The 15938-nt window shown below is 39.7% G+C and overlaps 28 non-coding genes across 28 annotated transcripts; all 28 read right to left on the bottom strand.

Annotated features, from left to right (window-relative positions):
- Positions 1 to 91: 91 nt before the first annotated feature.
- Positions 92 to 164, bottom strand: trnaq-uug (transfer RNA glutamine (anticodon UUG)). The gene has a single exon. It is a non-coding gene; the product is annotated as a tRNA-Gln (tRNA).
- A 481-nt stretch (positions 165 to 645) lies between these two features.
- Positions 646 to 719, bottom strand: trnai-aau (transfer RNA isoleucine (anticodon AAU)). Its single transcript has one exon. It is a non-coding gene; the product is annotated as a tRNA-Ile (tRNA).
- An 801-nt stretch (positions 720 to 1520) lies between these two features.
- Positions 1521 to 1594, bottom strand: trnai-aau (transfer RNA isoleucine (anticodon AAU)). The gene has a single exon. It is a non-coding gene; the product is annotated as a tRNA-Ile (tRNA).
- Positions 1595 to 1842: 248 nt separating this feature from the next.
- trnaq-uug (transfer RNA glutamine (anticodon UUG)) lies at positions 1843 to 1915 on the bottom strand. The gene has a single exon. It is a non-coding gene; the product is annotated as a tRNA-Gln (tRNA).
- Positions 1916 to 2396: 481 nt separating this feature from the next.
- trnai-aau (transfer RNA isoleucine (anticodon AAU)) lies at positions 2397 to 2470 on the bottom strand. Its single transcript has one exon. It is a non-coding gene; the product is annotated as a tRNA-Ile (tRNA).
- A 248-nt stretch (positions 2471 to 2718) lies between these two features.
- Positions 2719 to 2791, bottom strand: trnaq-uug (transfer RNA glutamine (anticodon UUG)). Its single transcript has one exon. It is a non-coding gene; the product is annotated as a tRNA-Gln (tRNA).
- Positions 2792 to 4144: 1353 nt separating this feature from the next.
- Positions 4145 to 4218, bottom strand: trnai-aau (transfer RNA isoleucine (anticodon AAU)). Its single transcript has one exon. It is a non-coding gene; the product is annotated as a tRNA-Ile (tRNA).
- An 800-nt stretch (positions 4219 to 5018) lies between these two features.
- trnai-aau (transfer RNA isoleucine (anticodon AAU)) lies at positions 5019 to 5092 on the bottom strand. The gene has a single exon. It is a non-coding gene; the product is annotated as a tRNA-Ile (tRNA).
- A 732-nt stretch (positions 5093 to 5824) lies between these two features.
- trnai-aau (transfer RNA isoleucine (anticodon AAU)) lies at positions 5825 to 5898 on the bottom strand. The gene has a single exon. It is a non-coding gene; the product is annotated as a tRNA-Ile (tRNA).
- Positions 5899 to 6146: 248 nt separating this feature from the next.
- Positions 6147 to 6219, bottom strand: trnar-ucg (transfer RNA arginine (anticodon UCG)). The gene has a single exon. It is a non-coding gene; the product is annotated as a tRNA-Arg (tRNA).
- A 480-nt stretch (positions 6220 to 6699) lies between these two features.
- On the bottom strand, positions 6700 to 6773 carry trnai-aau (transfer RNA isoleucine (anticodon AAU)). Its single transcript has one exon. It is a non-coding gene; the product is annotated as a tRNA-Ile (tRNA).
- A 249-nt stretch (positions 6774 to 7022) lies between these two features.
- Positions 7023 to 7095, bottom strand: trnar-ucg (transfer RNA arginine (anticodon UCG)). The gene has a single exon. It is a non-coding gene; the product is annotated as a tRNA-Arg (tRNA).
- A 481-nt stretch (positions 7096 to 7576) lies between these two features.
- trnai-aau (transfer RNA isoleucine (anticodon AAU)) lies at positions 7577 to 7650 on the bottom strand. The gene has a single exon. It is a non-coding gene; the product is annotated as a tRNA-Ile (tRNA).
- A 248-nt stretch (positions 7651 to 7898) lies between these two features.
- Positions 7899 to 7971, bottom strand: trnar-ucg (transfer RNA arginine (anticodon UCG)). Its single transcript has one exon. It is a non-coding gene; the product is annotated as a tRNA-Arg (tRNA).
- A 479-nt stretch (positions 7972 to 8450) lies between these two features.
- Positions 8451 to 8524, bottom strand: trnai-aau (transfer RNA isoleucine (anticodon AAU)). Its single transcript has one exon. It is a non-coding gene; the product is annotated as a tRNA-Ile (tRNA).
- Positions 8525 to 8772: 248 nt separating this feature from the next.
- Positions 8773 to 8845, bottom strand: trnar-ucg (transfer RNA arginine (anticodon UCG)). Its single transcript has one exon. It is a non-coding gene; the product is annotated as a tRNA-Arg (tRNA).
- A 482-nt stretch (positions 8846 to 9327) lies between these two features.
- Positions 9328 to 9401, bottom strand: trnai-aau (transfer RNA isoleucine (anticodon AAU)). Its single transcript has one exon. It is a non-coding gene; the product is annotated as a tRNA-Ile (tRNA).
- An 801-nt stretch (positions 9402 to 10202) lies between these two features.
- trnai-aau (transfer RNA isoleucine (anticodon AAU)) lies at positions 10203 to 10276 on the bottom strand. The gene has a single exon. It is a non-coding gene; the product is annotated as a tRNA-Ile (tRNA).
- Positions 10277 to 10524: 248 nt separating this feature from the next.
- trnar-ucg (transfer RNA arginine (anticodon UCG)) lies at positions 10525 to 10597 on the bottom strand. Its single transcript has one exon. It is a non-coding gene; the product is annotated as a tRNA-Arg (tRNA).
- A 482-nt stretch (positions 10598 to 11079) lies between these two features.
- Positions 11080 to 11153, bottom strand: trnai-aau (transfer RNA isoleucine (anticodon AAU)). Its single transcript has one exon. It is a non-coding gene; the product is annotated as a tRNA-Ile (tRNA).
- An 801-nt stretch (positions 11154 to 11954) lies between these two features.
- trnai-aau (transfer RNA isoleucine (anticodon AAU)) lies at positions 11955 to 12028 on the bottom strand. The gene has a single exon. It is a non-coding gene; the product is annotated as a tRNA-Ile (tRNA).
- Positions 12029 to 12276: 248 nt separating this feature from the next.
- On the bottom strand, positions 12277 to 12349 carry trnar-ucg (transfer RNA arginine (anticodon UCG)). Its single transcript has one exon. It is a non-coding gene; the product is annotated as a tRNA-Arg (tRNA).
- A 480-nt stretch (positions 12350 to 12829) lies between these two features.
- Positions 12830 to 12903, bottom strand: trnai-aau (transfer RNA isoleucine (anticodon AAU)). The gene has a single exon. It is a non-coding gene; the product is annotated as a tRNA-Ile (tRNA).
- Positions 12904 to 13704: 801 nt separating this feature from the next.
- trnai-aau (transfer RNA isoleucine (anticodon AAU)) lies at positions 13705 to 13778 on the bottom strand. The gene has a single exon. It is a non-coding gene; the product is annotated as a tRNA-Ile (tRNA).
- Positions 13779 to 14026: 248 nt separating this feature from the next.
- trnar-ucg (transfer RNA arginine (anticodon UCG)) lies at positions 14027 to 14099 on the bottom strand. The gene has a single exon. It is a non-coding gene; the product is annotated as a tRNA-Arg (tRNA).
- A 480-nt stretch (positions 14100 to 14579) lies between these two features.
- trnai-aau (transfer RNA isoleucine (anticodon AAU)) lies at positions 14580 to 14653 on the bottom strand. Its single transcript has one exon. It is a non-coding gene; the product is annotated as a tRNA-Ile (tRNA).
- A 798-nt stretch (positions 14654 to 15451) lies between these two features.
- Positions 15452 to 15525, bottom strand: trnai-aau (transfer RNA isoleucine (anticodon AAU)). The gene has a single exon. It is a non-coding gene; the product is annotated as a tRNA-Ile (tRNA).
- Positions 15526 to 15773: 248 nt separating this feature from the next.
- trnar-ucg (transfer RNA arginine (anticodon UCG)) lies at positions 15774 to 15846 on the bottom strand. Its single transcript has one exon. It is a non-coding gene; the product is annotated as a tRNA-Arg (tRNA).
- Between the last annotated feature and the right edge of the window lie 92 nt (positions 15847 to 15938).

Here is a 15938-nt window from a genome sequence, read left to right as displayed (position 1 = left end):
TAATGGAAGTATATTTTGTTGGAAACAACAATGCATATATCTGATGAAATTCAACTTTGCACAAGACATCTTACAAATATCTTGGAAGTTTCAACCACGAAGGGACTCGAACCCTCAATCTTCTGATCCAAAGTCAGACGCCTTGTCCATTAGGCCACGTGGTCCCTAAATGCAGCAGTTTCACTTTTTTTTAACTGCTATTATTCACCTGCAGAGTAGGAGGACCAGAAAAATATCTTTCAACACCTGAGGTTTGCAACGCCATCATGAATTTAAACATCTACTGCAAGTGTGGACGGATTTATCGTTGAATGAGTGTTACCGGTTTTTTGGGGGGATTTAACTTACAATCACATAGTATCACCATTACGTTCTGACAATGTCAGGTAAAGACACAGTTTAGATTTGTTTTAATTGGCCTGGGAGAATACTTGAGAATGTTACCAGTGGGATCACCTTCTGTCTTGGCATTGCTAGACAGAATGAATGGGTTTCCACAAAAAAACCTTTGGATGGAGGTAGATCATTGAACCTGGCTGGGATGTAGTAACAGCTGACTTTCTATTGGATTCTTCTTTGGAATAGGGCAGTTTCAGAGGCTGGAATAACACAGACTAAATAAAAACATGACAACCTGGCAATCCTTGGCCAGTATGGGGATTGAACCCATGACCTTTGCGTTATTAGCACCACGCTCTGACCATCTGAGCTAACCGGCCCTTTTCTCTTGATTTTATCCAACTACAGTAAATCAAGATTTCAGGCCAAATGAGAACTTCTATGATGCAGGCAGTAAATAATTGTCAATCAGTTGTGAGAGCCTATCACCTTTAATTTCCCCATTAAAATAGACGGTGAAGAGAATGAATTTAAATATAATGGAAGTATATTTTGTTGGAAACAACAATGCATATACCTGATGAAATTCAACTTTGCACAAGACATCTTACAAATATCTTGGAAGTTTCAACCACGAAGGGACTCAAAACCTCAATCTTCTGATACGAAGTCAGACGCCTTGTCCATTAGGCCACGTGGTCCCTAAATGCAGCAGTTTCACTTTTTTTTAACTGCTATTATTCACCTGCAGAGTAGGAGGACCAGAAAAATATCTTTCAACACCTGAGGTTTGCAACGCCATCATGAATTTAAATATGTACTGCAAGTGTGGACGGATTTATTGTTGAATGAGTGTTACCAGGGGGTTTTGCGACTTAACTTACAATCACATAGTATCACCATTACGTTCTGACAATGTCAGGTAAAGACACAGTTTAGATTTTTTTTAATTGGCCTGGGAGAATACTTGAGAATGTTACCAGTGGGATCACCTACTGGCTTGGCATTGCTAGACAGGATGAATGGGTTTCCACAAAAAAATATTTGGATGGAGGTAGATCATTGAACCTGGATGGGATGTCGTATCAGCTCACTTTCTATTGGATTCTTCTTTGGAATAGGACAGTTTCAGAGGCTGGAATAACACAGACTAAAAAAAAACGTGATATCCTGGCAATCCTTGGCCTGTATGGGGATTGAACCCATGACCTTGGCGTTATTAGCACCACGCTCTGACCATCTGAGCTAACCGGCCCTTTTCTCTTGATTTTATCCAACTACAGTAAATCCAGATTCCAGGCCAAATGAGAACTTCTATGATGCAGGCAGTAAATAATTGTCAATCAGTTGTGAGAGCCTATCACCTTTAATTTCCCCATTAAAATAGACGGTGAAGAGAATGAATTCAAATATAATGGAAGTATATTTTGTTGGAAACAACAACGCTCATACCTGATGAAATTCAACTTTGCACAAGACATCTTACAAATATCTTGGAAGTTTCAACCACGAAGGGACTCGAACCCTCAATCTTCTGATCCAAAGTCAGACGCCTTGTCCATTAGGCCACGTGGTCCCTAAATGCAGCAGTTTCACTTTTTTTTAACTGCTATTATTCACCTGCAGAGTAGGAGGACCAGAAAAATATCTTTCAACACCTGAGGTTTGCAACGCCATCATGAATTTAAACATCTACTGCAAGTGTGGACGGATTTATCGTTGAATGAGTGTTACCGGTTTTTTGGGGGGATTTAACTTACAATCACATAGTATCACCATTACGTTCTGACAATGTCAGGTAAAGACACAGTTTAGATTTGTTTTAATTGGCCTGGGAGAATACTTGAGAATGTTACCAGTGGGATCACCTACTGGCTTGGCATTGCTAGACAGGATGAATGGGTTTCCACAAAAAAATATTTGGATGGAGGTAGATCATTGAACCTGGATGGGATGTAGTATCAGCTCACTTTCTATTGGATTCTTCTTTGGAATAGGACAGTTTCAGAGGCTGGAATAACACAGACTAAATAAAAACATGATATCCTGGCAATCCTTGGCCAGTATGGGGATTGAACCCATGACCTTGGCGTTATTAGCACCACGCTCTGACCATCTGAGCTAACCGGCCCTTTTCTCTTGATTTTATCCAACTACAGTAAATCCAGATTTCATGCCAAATGAGAACTTCTAAAATGCAGGCAGTAAACAATTGTCAGTCAGTTGTGAGAGCCTATCACCTTTAATTTCCCCATTAAAATACACGGTGAAGAGAATGAATTTAACTATAATGGAAGTATATTTTGTTGGAAACAAAAATGCATGTATATGATGAAATTCAACTTTGCACAAGACAACTTACAAATATCTTGGAAGTTTCAACCACGAAGGGACTCGAACCCTCAATCTTCTGATCCAAAGTCAGACGCCTTGTCCATTAAGCCACGTGGTCCCTAAATGCAGCAGTTTCACTTTTTTTTAACTGCTATTATTCACCTGCAGAGTAGGAGGACCAGAAAAATATCTTTCAACACCTGAGGTTTGCAACGCCATCATGAATTTAAATATCTACTGCAAGTGTGGACGGATTTATCGTTGAATGAGTGTTACCGTTTTTTTTGGGGGATTTAACTTACAATCACATAGTATCACCATTACGTTCTGACAATGTCAGGTAAAGACACAGTTTAGATTTTTTTTTTGGCCTGGGAGAATACTTGAGAATGTTACCAGTGGGATCACCTACTGGCTTGGCATTGCTAGACAGGATGGATGGGTTTCCACAAAAAAACCTTTGGATGGAGGTAGATCATTGAACCTGGATGGGATGTAGTATCAGCTCACTTTCTATTGGATTCTTCTTTGGAATAGGACAGTTTCAGAGGCTGGAATAACACAGACTAAATAAAAACATGATATCCTGGCAATCCTTGGCCAGTATGGGGATTGAGCCCATGACCTTAGCGTTATTAGCACCACGCTCTGACCATCTGAGCTAACCGGCCCTTTTCTCTTGATTTTATCCAACTACAGTAAATCCAGATTTCATGCCAAATGAGAACTTCTAAAATGCAGGCAGTAAACAATTGTCAATCAGTTGTGAGAGCCTATCACCTTTAATTTCCCCATTAAAATAGACGGTGAAGAGAATGAATTTAAATATCATGGAAGTATGTTTTGTTGGAAACAACAATGCTCATACTTGAGGAAATTCTACTTTGCACAAGACTTCTTACACATATCTTGGAAGTTTCAACCAAGAAGGGACTCGAACCCTCCATCTTCTGATCCGAAGTCAGACGCCTTGTCCATTAGGCCACGTGGTCCCTAAATGCAACAGTTTCATTTTTTTTAACTGCTATTATTCACCTGCAGAGTAGGAGGACCAGAAAAATATCTTTCAACACCTGAGGTTTGCAACGCCATCATGAATTTAAACATCTACTGCAAGTGTGGACGGATTTATCGTTGAATGAGTGTTACCAGGGGGTTTTGCGATTTAACTTACAATCACATAGTATCACCATTACGTTCTGACAATGTCAGGTAATGACACAGTTTAGATTTTTTTTAATTGGCCTGGGAGAATACTTGAGAATGTTACCAGTGGGATCACCTACTGGCTTGGCATTGCTAGACAGGATGGATGGGTTTCCACAAAAAAATATTTGGATGGAGGTAGATCATTGAACCTGGATGGGATGTAGTATCAGCTCACTTTCTATTGGATTCTTCTTTGGAATAGGACAGTTTCAGAGGCTGGAATAACACAGACTAAATAAAAACATGATATCCTGGCAATCCTTGGCCAGTATGGGGATTGAACCCATGACCTTGGCGTTATTAGCACCACGCTCTGACCATCTGAGCTAACCGGCCCTTTTCTCTTGATTTTATCCAACTACAGTAAATCCAGATTTCATGCCAAATGAGAACTTCTATGATGCAGGCAGTAAATAATTGTCAATCAGTTGTGAGAGCCTATCACCTTTAATTTCCCCATTAAAATAGACGCTGAAGAGAATGAATTTAAATATAATGGAAGTATGTTTTGTTGGAAACAACAATGCTCATACTTGAAGAAATTCTACTTTGCACAAGACTTCTTACAAATATCTTGGAAGTTTCAACCAAGAAGGGACTCGAACCCTCCATCTTCTGATCCGAAGTCAGACGCCTTGTCCATTAGGCCACGTGGTCCCTAAATGCAACAGTTTCATTTTTTTTAACTGCTATTATTCACCTGCAGAGTAGGAGGACCAGAAAAATATCTTTCAACACCTGAGGTTTGCAACGCCATCATGAATTTAAACATCTACTGCAAGTGTGGACGGATTTATCGTTGAATGAGTGTTACCAGGGGGTTTTGCGATTTAACTTACAATCACATAGTATCACCATTACGTTCTGACAATGTCAGGTAAAGACACAGTTTAGATTTTTTTAAATTGGCCTGGGAGAATACTTGAGAATGTTACCAGTGGGATCACCTACTGGCTTGGCATTGCTAGACAGGATGAATGGGTTTCCACAAAAAAATATTTGGATGGAGGTAGATCATTGAACCTGGATGGGATGTAGTATCAGCTCACTTTCTATTGGATTCTTCTTTGGAATAGGACAGTTTCAGAGGCTGGAATAACACAGACTAAATAAAAACATGATATCCTGGCAATCCTTGGCCAGTATGGGGATTGAACCCATGACCTTGGCGTTATTAGCACCACTCTCTGACCATCTGAGCTAACCGGCCCTTTTCTCTTGATTTTATCCAACTACAGTAAATCCAGATTTCATGCCAAATGAGAACTTCTAAAATGCAGGCAGTAAACAATTGTCAGTCAGTTGTGAGAGCCTATCACCTTTAATTTCCCCATTAAAATACACGGTGAAGAGAATGAATTTAACTATAATGGAAGTATATTTTGTTGGAAACAAAAATGCATATATCTGATGAAATTCAACTTTGCACAAGACTTCTTACAAATATCTTATCCACGTGGTCCCTAAATGCAACAGTTTCATTTTTTTTAACTGCTATTATTCACCTGCAGAGTAGGAGGACCAGAAAAATATCTTTCAACACCTGAGGTTTGCAACGCCATCATGAATTTAAACATCTACTGCAAGTGTGGACGGATTTATCGTTGAATGAGTGTTACCGGGTTTTTTTGGGGATTTAACTTACAATCACATAGTATCACCATTACGTTCTGACAATGTCAGGTAAAGACACAGTTTAGATTTTTTTTAATTGGCCTGGGAGAATACTTGAGAATGTTACCAGTGGGATCACCTACTGGCTTGGCATTGCTAGACAGGATGGATGGGTTTCCACAAAAAAATATTTGGAGTGAGGTAGATCATTGAACCTGGATGGGATGTAGTATCAGCTCACTTTCTATTGGATTCTTCTTTGGAATAGGACAGTTTCAGAGGCTGGAATAACACAGACTAAATAAAAACATGATATCCTGGCAATCCGTGGCCAGTATGGGGATTGAACCCATGACCTTGGCGTTATTAGCACCACGCTCTGACCATCTGAGCTAACCGGCCCTTTTCTCTTGATTTTATCCAACTACAGTAAATCCAGATTTCATGCCAAATGAGAACTTCTAAAATGCAGGCAGTAAACAATTGTCAGTCAGTTGTGAGAGCCTATCACCTTTAATTTCCCCATTAAAATAGACGGTGAAGAGAATGAATTTAAATATAATGGAAGTATATTTTGTTGGAAACAACAATGCATATATCTGATGAAATTCAACTTTGCACAAGACATCTTACAAATATCTTGGAAGTTTCAACCACGAAGGGACTCGAACCCTCAATCTTCTGATCCGAAGTCAGACGCCTTGTCCATTAGGCCACGTGGTCCCTAAATGCAGCAGTTTCACTTTTTTTTAACTGCTATTATTCACCTGCAGAGTAGGAGGACCAGAAAAATATCTTTCAACACCTGAGGTTTGCAACGCCATCATGAATTTAAATATCTACTGCAAGTGTGGACGGATTTATCGTTGAATGAGTGTTACCAGGGGGTTTTGCGATTTAACTTACAATCACATAGTATCACCATTACGTTCTGACAATGTCAGGTAAAGACACAGTTTAGATTTTTTTTAATTGGCCTGGGAGAATACTTGAGAATGTTACCAGTGGGATCACCTACTGGCTTGGCATTGCTAGACAGGATGAATGGGTTTCCACAAAAAAATATTTGGATGGAGGTAGATCATTGAACCTGGATGGGATGTCGTATCAGCTCACTTTCTATTGGATTCTTCTTTGGAATAGGACAGTTTCAGAGGCTGGAATAACACAGACTAAATAAAAACATTATATCATGGCAATCCTTGACCAGTATGGGGATTGAACCCATGACCTTGGCGTTATTAGCACCACGCTCTGACCATCTGAGCTAACCGGCCCATTTTCTTTTGATTTTATCCAACTACAGTAAATCCAGATTTCAGGCCAAATGAGAACTTCTATGATGCAGGCAGTAAATAATTGTCAATCAGTTGTGAGAGCCTATTACCTTTGATTTCCCCATTAAAATAGACGGTGAAGAGAATGAATTTAAATATAATGGAAATGTATTTTGTTGGAAACAACAATGCTTATACCTGAGGAAATTCAACTTTGCACAAGACATCTTACAAATATCTTGGAAGTTTCAACCACGAAGGGACTCGAACCCTCAATCTTCTGATCCGAAGTCAGACGCCTTGTCCATTAGGCCACGTGGTCCCTAAATGCAGCAGTTTCACTTTTTTTTAACTGCTATTATTCACCTGCAGAGTAGGAGGACCAGAAAAATATCTTTCAACACCTGAGGTTTGCAACGCCATCATGAATTTAAACATCTACTGCAAGTGTGGACGGATTTATCGTTGAATGAGTGTTACCAGGGGGTTTTGCGATTTAACTTACAATCACATAGTATCACCATTACGTTCTGACAATGTCAGGTAAAGACACAGTTTAGATTTTTTTTAATTGGCCTGGGAGAATACTTGAGAATGTTACCAGTGGGATCACCTACTGGCTTGGCATTGCTAGACAGGATGGATGGGTTTCCACAAAAAATATTTGGATGGAGGTAGATCATTGAACCTGGATGGGATGTAGTATCAGCTCACTTTCTATTGGATTCTTCTTTGGAATAGGACAGTTTCAGAGGCTGGAATAACACAGACTAAATAAAAACATATGATATTCTGGCAATCCTTGGCCAGTATGGGGATTGAACCCATGACCTTGGCATTATTAGCACCACGCTCTTACCATGTGAGCTAACCGGCCCTTTTCTCTTGATTTTATCCAACTACAGTAAATCCAGATTTCAGGCCAAATGAGAACTTCTAAAATGCAGGCAGTAAACAATTGTCAGTTAGTTGTGAGAGCCTATCACCTTTAATTTCCCCATTAAAATAGACGGTGAAGAGAATGAATTTAAATATAATGGAAAAGTATTTTGTTGGAAACAACAATGCTCATACCTGAGGAAATTTAACTTTGCACAAGACATCTTACAAATATCTTGGAAGTTTCAACCACGAAGGGACTCGAACCCTCAATCTTCTGATCCGAAGTCAGACGCCTTGTCCATTAGGCCACGTGGTCCCTAAATGCAGCAGTTTCACTTTTTTTTAACTGCTATTATTCACCTGCAGAGTAGGAGGACCAGAAAAATATCTTTCAACACCTGAGGTTTGCAACGCCATCATGAATTTAAACATCTACTGCAAGTGTGGACGGATTTATCGTTGAATGAGTGTTACCAGGGGGTTTTGCGATTTAACTTACAATCACATAGTATCACCATTACGTTCTGACAATGTCAGGTAAAGACACAGTTTAGATTTTTTTTAATTGGCCTGGGAGAATACTTGAGAATGTTACCAGTGGGATCACCTACTGGCTTGGCATTGCTAGACAGGATGAATGGGTTTCCACAAAAAAATATTTGGATGGAGGTAGATCATTGAACCTGGATGGGATGTAGTAACAGCTGACTTTCTATTGGATTCTTCTTTGGAATAGGACAGTTTCAGAGGCTGGAATAACACAGACTAAATAAAAAATGATATCCTGGCAATCCTTGGCCAGTATGGGGATTGAACCCATGACCTTGGCGTTATTAGCACCACGCTCTGACCATCTGAGCTAACCGGCCCTTTTCTCTTGGTTGTATCCAACTACAGTAAATCCAGATTTCAGGCCAAATGAGAACTTCTATGATGCAGGCAGTAAATAATTGTCAATCAGTTGTGAGAGCCTATCACCTTTAATTTCCCCATTAAAATAGACGGTGAAGAGAATGAATTTAAATATAATGGAAAAGTATTTTGTTGGAAACAACAATGCTCATACCTGAGGAAATTTAACTTTGCACAAGACATCTTACAAATATCTTGGAAGTTTCAACCACGAAGGGACTCGAACCCTCAATCTTCTGATCCGAAGTCAGACGCCTTGTCCATTAGGCCACGTGGTCCCTAAATGCAGCAGTTTCACTTTTTTTTAACTGCTATTATTCACCTGCAGAGTAGGAGGACCAGAAAAATATCTTTCAACACCTGAGGTTTGCAACGCCATCATGAATTTAAATATCTACTGCAAGTGTGGACGGATTTATCGTTGAATGAGTGTTACCGGGTTTTTTGGGGGATTTAACTTACAATCACATAGTATCACCATTACGTTCTGACAATGTCAGGTAAAGACACAGTTTAGATTTTTTTTAATTGGCCTGGGAGAATACTTGAGAATGTTACCAGTGGGATCACCTACTGGCTTGGCATTGCTAGACAGGATGGATGGGTTTCCACAAAAAATATTTGGATGGAGGTAGATCATTGAACCTGGATGGGATGTAGTATCAGCTCACTTTCTATTGGATTCTTCTTTGGAATAGGACAGTTTCAGAGGCTGGAATAACACAGACTAAATAAAAACATATGATATTCTGGCAATCCTTGGCCAGTATGGGGATTGAACCCATGACCTTGGCATTATTAGCACCACGCTCTTACCATGTGAGCTAACCGGCCCTTTTCTCTTGATTTTATCCAACTACAGTAAATCCAGATTTCAGGCCAAATGAGAACTTCTAAAATGCAGGCAGTAAACAATTGTCAATTAGTTGTGAGAGCCTATCACCTTTAATTTCCCCATTAAAATAGACGGTGAAGAGAATGAATTTAAATATAATGGAAAAGTATTTTGTTGGAAACAACAATGCTCATACCTGAGGAAATTTAACTTTGCACAAGACATCTTACAAATATCTTGGAAGTTTCAACCACGAAGGGACTCGAACTTGCAATCTTCTGATCCGAAGTCAGACGCCTTGTCCATTAGGCCACGTGGTCCCTAAATGCAGCAGTTTCACTTTTTTTTAACTGCTATTATTCACCTGCAGAGTAGGAGGACCAGAAAAATATCTTTCAACACCTGAGGTTTGCAACGCCATCATGAATTTAAACATCTACTGCAAGTGTGGACGGATTTATCGTTGAATGAGTGTTACCAGGGGGTTTTGCGATTTAACTTACAATCACATAGTATCACCATTACGTTCTGACAATGTCAGGTAAAGACACAGTTTAGATTTTTTTTAATTGGCCTGGGAGAATACTTGAGAATGTTACCAGTGGGATCACCTACTGGCTTGGCATTGCTAGACAGGATGGATGGGTTTCCACAAAAAAATATTTGGATGGAGGTAGATCATTGAACCTGGATGGGATGTAGTAACAGCTGACTTTCTATTGGATTCTTCTTTGGAATAGGACAGTTTCAGAGGCTGGAATAACACAGACTAAATAAAAACATGATATCCTGGCAATCCTTGGCCAGTATGGGGATTGAACCCATGACCTTGGCGTTATTAGCACCACGCTCTGACCATCTGAGCTAACCGGCCCTTTTCTCTTGGTTGTATCCAACTACAGTAAATCCAGATTTCAGGCCAAATGAGAACTTCTATGATGCAGGCAGTAAATAATTGTCAATCAGTTGTGAGAGCCTATCACCTTTAATTTCCCCATTAAAATAGACGGTGAAGAGAATGAATTCAAATATAATGGAAGTATATTTTGTTGGAAACAACAACGCTCATACCTGAGGAAATTCAACTTTGCACAAGACATCTTACAAATATCTTGGAAGTTTCAACCACGAAGGGACTCGAAACCTCAATCTTCTGATCCGAAGTCAGACGCCTTGTCCATTAGGCCACGTGGTCCCTAAATGCAACAGTTTCAATTTGTTTTAACTGCTATTATTCACCTGCAGAGTAGGAGGACCAGAAAAATATCTTTCAACACCTGAGGTTTGCAACGCCATCATGAATTTAAACATCTACTGCAAGTGTGGACGGATTTATCGTTGAATGAGTGTTACCAGGGGGTTTTGCGATTTAACTTACAATCACATAGTATCACCATTACGTTCTGACAATGTCAGGTAAAGACACAGTTTAGATTTTTTTAAATTGGCCTGGGAGAATACTTGAGAATGTTACCAGTGGGATCACCTACTGGCTTGGCATTGCTAGACAGAATGAATGGGTTTCCACAAAAAAATATTTGGATGGAGGTAGATCATTGAACCTGGATGGGATGTAGTATCAGCTCACTTTCTATTGGATTCTTCTTTGGAATAGGACAGTTTCAGAGGCTGGAATAACACAGACTAAATAAAAACATATGATATTCTGGCAATCCTTGGCCAGTATGGGGATTGAACCCATGACCTTGGCATTATTAGCACCACGCTCTTACCATCTGAGCTAACCGGCCCTTTTCTCTTGATTTTATCCAACTACAGTAAATCCAGATTTCAGGCCAAATGAGAACTTCTAAAATGCAGGCAGTAAACAATTGTCAATTAGTTGTGAGAGCCTATCACCTTTAATTTCCCCATTAAAATAGACGGTGAAGAGAATGAATTCAAATATAATGGAAGTATATTTTGTTGGAAACAACAACACTCATACCTGAGGAAATTTAACTTTGCACAAGACATCTTACAAATATCTTGGAAGTTTCAACCACGAAGGGACTCGAACCCTCAATCTTCTGATACGAAGTCAGACGCCTTGTCCATTAGGCCATGTGGTCCCTAAATGCAACAGTTTCATTTTTTTTTAACTGCTATTATTCACCTGCAGAGTAGGAGGACCAGAAAAATATCTTTCAACACCTGAGGTTTGCAACGCCATCATGAATTTAAATATCTACTGCAAGTGTGGACGGATTTATCGTTGAATGAGTGTTACCGGGTTTTTTTGGGGATTTAACTTACAATCACATAGTATCACCATTACGTTCTGACAATGTCAGGTAAAGACACAGTTTAGATTTTTTTTAATTGGCCTGGGAGAATACTTGAGAATGTTACCAGTGGGATCACCTACTGGCTTGGCATTGCTAGACAGGATGGATGGGTTTCCACAAAAAATATTTGGATGGAGGTAGATCATTGAACCTGGATGGGATGTAGTATCAGCTCACTTTCTATTGGATTCTTCTTTGGAATAGGACAGTTTCAGAGGCTGGAATAACACAGACTAAATAAAAACATGATATCCTGGCAATCCTTGGCCAGTATGGGGATTGAACCCATGACCTTGGCGTTATTAGCACCACGCTCTGACCATCTGAGCTAACCGGCCCTTTTCTCTTGGTTGTATCCAACTACAGTAAATCCAGATTTCAGGCCAAGTGAGAACTTCTATGATGCAGGCAGTAAATAATTGTCAATCAGTTGTGAGAGCCTATCACCTTTAATTTCCCCATTAAAATAGACGGTGAAGAGAATGAATTCAAATATAATGGAAGTATATTTTGTTGGAAACAACAACGCTCATACCTGAGGAAATTCAACTTTGCACAAGACATCTTACAAATATCTTGGAAGTTTCAACCACGAAGGGACTCGAAACCTCAATCTTCTGATCCGAAGTCAGACGCCTTGTCCATTAGGCCACGTGGTCCCTAAATGCAACAGTTTCAATTTTTTTTAACTGCTATTATTCACCTGCAGAGTAGGAGGACCAGAAAAATATCTTTCAACACCTGAGGTTTGCAACGCCATCATGAATTTAAACATCTACTGCAAGTGTGGACGGATTTATCGTTGAATGAGTGTTACCAGGGGGTTTTGCGATTTAACTTACAATCACATAGTATCACCATTACGTTCTGACAATGTCAGGTAAAGACACAGTTTAGATTTTTTTTAATTGGCCTGGGAGAATACTTGAGAATGTTACCAGTGGGATCACCTACTGGCTTGGCATTGCTAGACAGAATGAATGGGTTTCCACAAAAAAACCTTTGGATGGAGGTAGATCATTGAACCTGGATGGGATGTAGTAACAGCTGACTTTCTATTGGATTCTTCTTTGGAATAGGGCAGTTTCAGAGGCTGGAATAACACAGACTAAATAAAAACATGATAACCTGGCAATCCTTGGCCAGTATGGGGATTGAACCCATGACCTTGGCGTTATTAGCACCACGCTCTGACCATCTGAGCTAACCGGCCCTTTTCTCTTGGTTTTATCCAACTACAGTAAATCCAGATTTCATGCCAAATGAGAACTTCTAAAATGCAGGCAGTAAACAATTGTCAGTCAGTTGTGAGAGCCTATCACCTTTAATTTCCCCATTAAAATAGACGGTGAAGAGAATGAATTTAAATATAATGGAAGTATATTTTGTTGGAAACAACAATGCATATATCTGAGGAAATTTAACTTTGCACAAGACATCTTACAAATATCTTGGAAGTTTCAACCACGAAGGGACTCGAACCCTCAATCTTCTGATACGAAGTCAGACGCCTTGTCCATTAGGCCATGTGGTCCCTAAATGCAACAGTTTCATTTTTTTTTAACTGCTATTATTCACCTGCAGAGTAGGAGGACCAGAAAAATATCTTTCAACACCTGAGGTTTGCAACGCCATCATGAATTTAAATATCTACTGCAAGTGTGGACGGATTTATCGTTGAATGAGTGTTACCGGGTTTTTTTGGGGATTTAACTTACAATCACATAGTATCACCATTACGTTCTGACAATGTCAGGTAAAGACACAGTTTAGATTTTTTTTAATTGGCCTGGGAGAATACTTGAGAATGTTACCAGTGGGATCACCTACTGGCTTGGCATTGCTAGACAGGATGGATGGGTTTCCACAAAAAATATTTGGATGGAGGTAGATCATTGAACCTGGATGGGATGTAGTATCAGCTCACTTTCTATTGGATTCTTCTTTGGAATAGGACAGTTTCAGAGGCTGGAATAACACAGACTAAATAAAAACATGATATCCTGGCAATCCTTGGCCAGTATGGGGATTGAACCCATGACCTTGGCGTTATTAGCACCACGCTCTGACCATCTGAGCTAACCGGCCCTTTTCTCTTGGTTGTATCCAACTACAGTAAATCCAGATTTCAGGCCAAGTGAGAACTTCTATGATGCAGGCAGTAAATAATTGTCAATCAGTTGTGAGAGCCTATCACCTTTAATTTCCCCATTAAAATAGACGGTGAAGAGAATGAATTCAAATATAATGGAAGTATATTTTGTTGGAAACAACAACGCTCATACCTGAGGAAATTCAACTTTGCACAAGACATCTTACAAATATCTTGGAAGTTTCAACCACGAAGGGACTCGAAACCTCAATCTTCTGATCCGAAGTCAGACGCCTTGTCCATTAGGCCACGTGGTCCCTAAATGCAACAGTTTCAATTTTTTTTAACTGCTATTATTCACCTGCAGAGTAGGAGGACCAGAAAAATATCTTTCAACACCTGAGGTTTGCAACGCCATCATGAATTTAAACATCTACTGCAAGTGTGGACGGATTTATCGTTGAATGAGTGTTACCAGGGGGTTTTGCGATTTAACTTACAATCACATAGTATCACCATTACGTTCTGACAATGTCAGGTAAAGACACAGTTTAGATTTTTTTTAATTGGCCTGGGAGAATACTTGAGAATGTTACCAGTGGGATCACCTACTGGCTTGGCATTGCTAGACAGAATGAATGGGTTTCCACAAAAAAACCTTTGGATGGAGGTAGATCATTGAACCTGGATGGGATGTAGTAACAGCTGACTTTCTATTGGATTCTTCTTTGGAATAGGGCAGTTTCAGAGGCTGGAATAACACAGACTAAATAAAAACATGATAACCTGGCAATCCTTGGCCAGTATGGGGATTGAACCCATGACCTTGGCGTTATTAGCACCACGCTCTGACCATCTGAGCTAACCGGCCCTTTTCTCTTGATTTTATCCAACTACAGTAAATCCAGATTTCAGGCCAAATGAGAACTTCTATGATGCAGGCAGTAAATAATTGTCAATCAGTTGTGAGAGCCTATCACCTTTGATTTCCCCATTAAAATAGACGGTGAAGAGAATGAATTTAAATATAATGGAAATGTATTTTGTTGGAAACAACAATGCTTATACCTGAGGAAATTCAACTTTGCACAAGACGTCTTACAAATATCTTGGAAGTTTCAACCAAGAAGGGACTCGAATTCTCAATCTTCTGATCCGAAGTCAGACGCCTTGTCCATTAGGCCACGTGGTCCCTAAATGGAGCAGTCATTTTTTTTTAACTGCTATTATTCACCTGCAGAGTAGGAGGACCAGAAAAATATCTTTCAACACCTGAGGTTTGCAACGCCATCATGAATTTAAACATCTACTGCAAGTGTGGACGGATTTATCGTTGAATGAGTGTTACCAGGGGTTTTTGCGACTTAACTTACAATCACATAGTATCACCATTACGTTCTGACAATGTCAGGTAAAGACACAGTTTAGATTTTTTTTAATTGGCCTGGGAGAATACTTGAGAATGTTACCAGTGGGATCACCTACTGGCTTGGCATTGCTAGACAGGATGAATGGGTTTCCACAAAAAAATATTTGGATGGAGGTAGATCATTGAACCTGGATGGGATGTAGTATCAGCTCACTTTCTATTGGATTCTTCTTTGGAATAGGACAGTTTCAGAGGCTGGAATAACACAGACTAAATAAAAACATGATATCCTGGCAATCTTGGCCAGTATGGGGATTGAACCCATGACCTTGGCGTTATTAGCACCACGCTCTGACCATCTGAGCTAACCGGCCCTTTTCTCTTGATTTTATCCAACTACAGTAAATCCAGATTTCAGGCCAAATGAGAACTTCTAAAATGCAGGCAGTAAACAATTGTCAATTAGTTGTGAGAGCCTATCACCTTTAATTTCCCCATTAAAATAGACGGTGAAGAGAATGAATTTAAATATAATGGAAAAGTATTTTGTTGGAAACAACAATGCTCATACCTGAGGAAATTCAACTTTGCACAAGACATCTTACAAATATCTTGGAAGTTTCAACCACGAAGGGACTCGAACCCTCAATCTTCTGATCCGAAGTCAGACGCCTTGTCCATTAGGCCACGTGGTCCCTAAATGCAGCAGTTTCACTTTTTTTTAACTGCTATTATTCACCTGCAGAGTAGGAGGACCAGAAAAATATCTTTCAACACCTGAGGTTTG

Source organism: Gasterosteus aculeatus, chromosome 13 (genome assembly GCF_964276395.1).
Source record: "Gasterosteus aculeatus chromosome 13, fGasAcu3.hap1.1, whole genome shotgun sequence".
NCBI lineage: Eukaryota > Metazoa > Chordata > Actinopteri > Perciformes > Gasterosteidae > Gasterosteus > Gasterosteus aculeatus.
The sequence above is the reverse complement of the archived record's forward strand: the minus strand, read 5'-3'. Positions and strand labels throughout refer to the sequence as shown.